At 33.0% G+C, this 3,459-nt stretch overlaps 1 long non-coding RNA gene across 10 annotated transcripts; it reads right to left on the bottom strand.

Annotated features, from left to right (window-relative positions):
* On the bottom strand, positions 677-3,459 carry LOC107624824. 10 transcript variants are annotated; one of them, XR_001616975.2, is made up of 10 exons: positions 3,383-3,459; positions 3,140-3,300; positions 2,806-2,962; positions 2,662-2,666; positions 2,498-2,572; positions 2,122-2,232; positions 1,927-1,990; positions 1,545-1,714; positions 1,111-1,201; positions 701-1,012 (listed from the first exon to the last, which is right to left on the bottom strand). It is a non-coding gene; the product is annotated as an uncharacterized LOC107624824 (long non-coding RNA). The 10 variants fall into 10 exon arrangements; XR_001616974.2 differs by having other exon boundaries at positions 1,004-1,021; XR_002357044.1 differs by having other exon boundaries at positions 677-1,012; positions 1,111-1,714.

The following is a 3,459-nucleotide window of genomic DNA, read 5'->3' as shown; positions in this document are numbered from 1 at the left end:
GTGTATGTAAAAAAAATAGAAAAAGAATTAAAGTGAAAATATCCTGAACTCATATTTGTATGCTTCATCTTCTTCAAAACTACTTATCAAAATTGGAAAAGAAAAAGTGAAAATATCATTAGCTTTTAAAGTTATCTTTCTAACAAATTTAAATATAGGATTAATGCAATGTCGCTTTAATTCAAGCAATGTTACTAAAAGTGTCTCTAAAAGTGTCTGTGTGTGAAAATAGGAAAGTGAATGAAAGTTGTCTGTGTAACTTCTATCAGTATAAGGTTTTGTTTTGTTGACTTGTGTGGAAAAGACAAAAAGGTGAATTGGTTATTGCCTAAAAATGATATAGTAATTTATTATTGGGGAATGTTAGGTAAACAATAACTATCTTAAATAACATGAATAACTACTAATTAAATAAAAATACACTGGCAGTTTCAAAAACCCCCCAAAATTGGAGGTGCCACGAGCTCCTTTGTGGCGGTTTTTCACAACCCCTACAATTCCATTCAGTGGCGGTTTTTTATTCCTTTTGTGGGGGTTCTGTGCTAGCGTTTTGTGGCAATTCTTGGTTAATTATTGTGGCGGTTTAGAACTCCCATAAAAAAAATTTCCAATTAAAAAAAAAGAAACATTCATGTGGGGTTTCAACCTCCATAAATATGTCAATATTATTCTTAAACAATTAATCTGAATACTAGAATTACATTATTATACTACTAATCAATTATCATTTAAAAGAAATCTTTAAATAAGACATTAAAAATTTAGAAGGAAATTAAAATATTACATATTTGAACAAAATTTAACACAAAAATACTTTGAAATATAAAACAAGACACTTGGGTCTGTCAATAAAGCATGTAATGATGAATAAATTCAATAAAGTTCAATAAAACATAAAAATAAAATCAAAGTTTAAAAAGCTAACAAATAAAATATGGAGGGTATGCAGATGAGTTCAAACTATCTTGAAATGCTTTTCCATAATCATCATTGTCTGTCCCCCAATTATATCCTTCATGTGCTAACAATAAAATCAAAGTTTAAAAAGCTATGGTCAGAAGGATCATGATAGCATGGAACTAAACATTTCTTTGAAAATTAAGTACCTACCATTTGGTCGCTTTAAATCTTCTGCTGAAGATCGTGACATTGCATGGTTGAGATCATCTTTCTCCCTGTTATGAGCTCTAGAACCATCATCCTAGTTACATCAACAGTATTATTCAAGATATTCTCTTGTCCTTAATAAAGCATGTAATAGTGAATAAATTCAATAAAGTTCTTCATCAAAGCAATTGATAGTTGGAAGTGAATAATAATTTTCGGTTTCACAAAGCTGAATAATCAATCTAGAAGGCATCATTATATGACATATGCTTAAAAGAATTGTTCAGAAAGAGCAAATATGACTTATCAATAAAGGATGCACATGATTCATAAATCATAAGAAATCCATAAATTTCTTGTGCACAAGATACAAAGTAGGATTTATGACATTGAATGAAATGTCATCACTTGGGTTTGGATATGAAATCTATTAGTACAGTTGTAGGGAAGCATGATGATGACATTCAAATTTGTTTGGCAGCATCCCCCAGAGTTGTCTTCAGATCTGTACATTGCATTGCCTTCTTCGAAACTTCCCAAACCATTAAGCAGAAACCTTTGTTCTTGGCTCTTGATTTGTTCATCTTCTGATAAAGCCATCTGACCCCTAATAAACAGAGCAAGATGTCAATTAATGTGAAAACCGAAGTAGACTGGCTAAGCTTACATTCCACATTTCAGAATAAAAGTAATGCCAGTATATAAAATTGTTGTTGAAAGCAAAAGGGCATGTTGTCGCTTCAAGGATAAAACTCAAACAGAAACATAACTTTTAAACCAAAAGACTAACCAAGATCAAGCATTACAGGAAACAATTACCTCCATAAGGAGTCTATAATCTCTCCTTTCACAATATGCTGTTGAAGTAATGAAGGTACATCATCTGGAGTAACATATCAAATTACTTAATGGTTTGGCACTTTATATAGTTTAATTTATTCAATTTGAGCAATACACATTATATAATTTGAGCAATACATATTATATAGTTTAATTGGCACTTTATCAAATTACCTCCATAAGCAATCTAGATTGAGCACTCACTAAACACTTCATCTAGCAAGCATTTGAAATTGAATGGTAACTTGGCACTAGAGTAGCTCCTTCTACCAGATTCACCACCCACTGCTTCAAGGAAAATCAAATTACTTAATTTTCCCAAACAACAACAAAATCAAGGAACAAAGTTTAGCGGGAAGCATGATGATGACATTCAAATTTTCCCATCTAAGAGTTAAAATTTTCCATTTTTTTCACTGAAATCAATGAAACTGTTCTGTTGTTAAAAATACATATAGAGCATAAATTCCTCTTTAAATATCCTCAATAAGATATGTATTTATTGATATTCACACACACCAATATGTTGCTCAATAAGAAGATTACTTACCACATCAAAATGAATGCAAAATCAATCTGATAATGACTCTACAGCACCAAATGCCCAACAAGAACCACAATGATCCTGAACAATCAGCACAAGAATTATCTAAGTACCTCTTGAACCTTGATATTGTTTAGCGTTAAAATGTAGAAAAGAAAAGAAAAAATTACCTGATCTTCAATGCAGAAATTGATTCACCAATCCATGTTATTGTGAATATGAGGGGGGAAAGAAAAAGATTCAGCACCTCCTTTCAAACAAACTATTTGATTAATAAATTAAACTTAACAATGGAGAAGGATCAAGCAAATGACCTATAATTGTTCCAATGGTACTACACTGAGACCATTGAGTCCTTGTATCAAACTCCTTTGGCAATTTCAATGATTTTGGATGAGTCACAATGGGTGCACCTATCAGTTCCTTCTTAAGAGTTGGTTTAGCACCAAGCAGGCACTTAAATTCTCCAACCTGCAATCAAGCACAATATAGATTCTAAAAATGATAAAATTATAAAAAAATTTGCCATGTTTTCAGCAAGATGTGGGACCTTTTTTTTAATTAGCAGTGCAATAACAACAGGATCTGCTTCAGTGACATGAACAAGAACAAATTTAAGTTCCGTACTAAACAAGAACAAATTCTCACCGTAATGACTTAGAACGACATGAGAATTAGTTCCACGAGATCTGATAGCTTCGAATGCAGCTTCAATCGAAGCTTCTAGAGACTCCAGTTTGCTTACCTTCCAGATCTGCTTAGCCAGTGCCACCGAGTCCACGAAGAAACCGCGCTCTGAGTGCTTCAAGCTGCCGGAGCAAAATCAGATTCAGAACCAGGGAACGAAGCCGCCGTCAAAGACGACGCAGAAACAGAATATGGAAGCATTACCTCAACGATTTGAATGGAATCGTCCCTGAAATACTATCTCGAGAGGCGAGAGCTCCACGAATTGAGAGGCTTCTCTT

This window comes from Arachis ipaensis, chromosome B02 (genome assembly GCF_000816755.2).
Source record: "Arachis ipaensis cultivar K30076 chromosome B02, Araip1.1, whole genome shotgun sequence".
In the NCBI taxonomy this organism is placed as follows: Eukaryota; Viridiplantae; Streptophyta; class Magnoliopsida; order Fabales; family Fabaceae; genus Arachis; species Arachis ipaensis.
The sequence above is the reverse complement of the archived record's forward strand: the minus strand, read 5'-3'. Positions and strand labels throughout refer to the sequence as shown.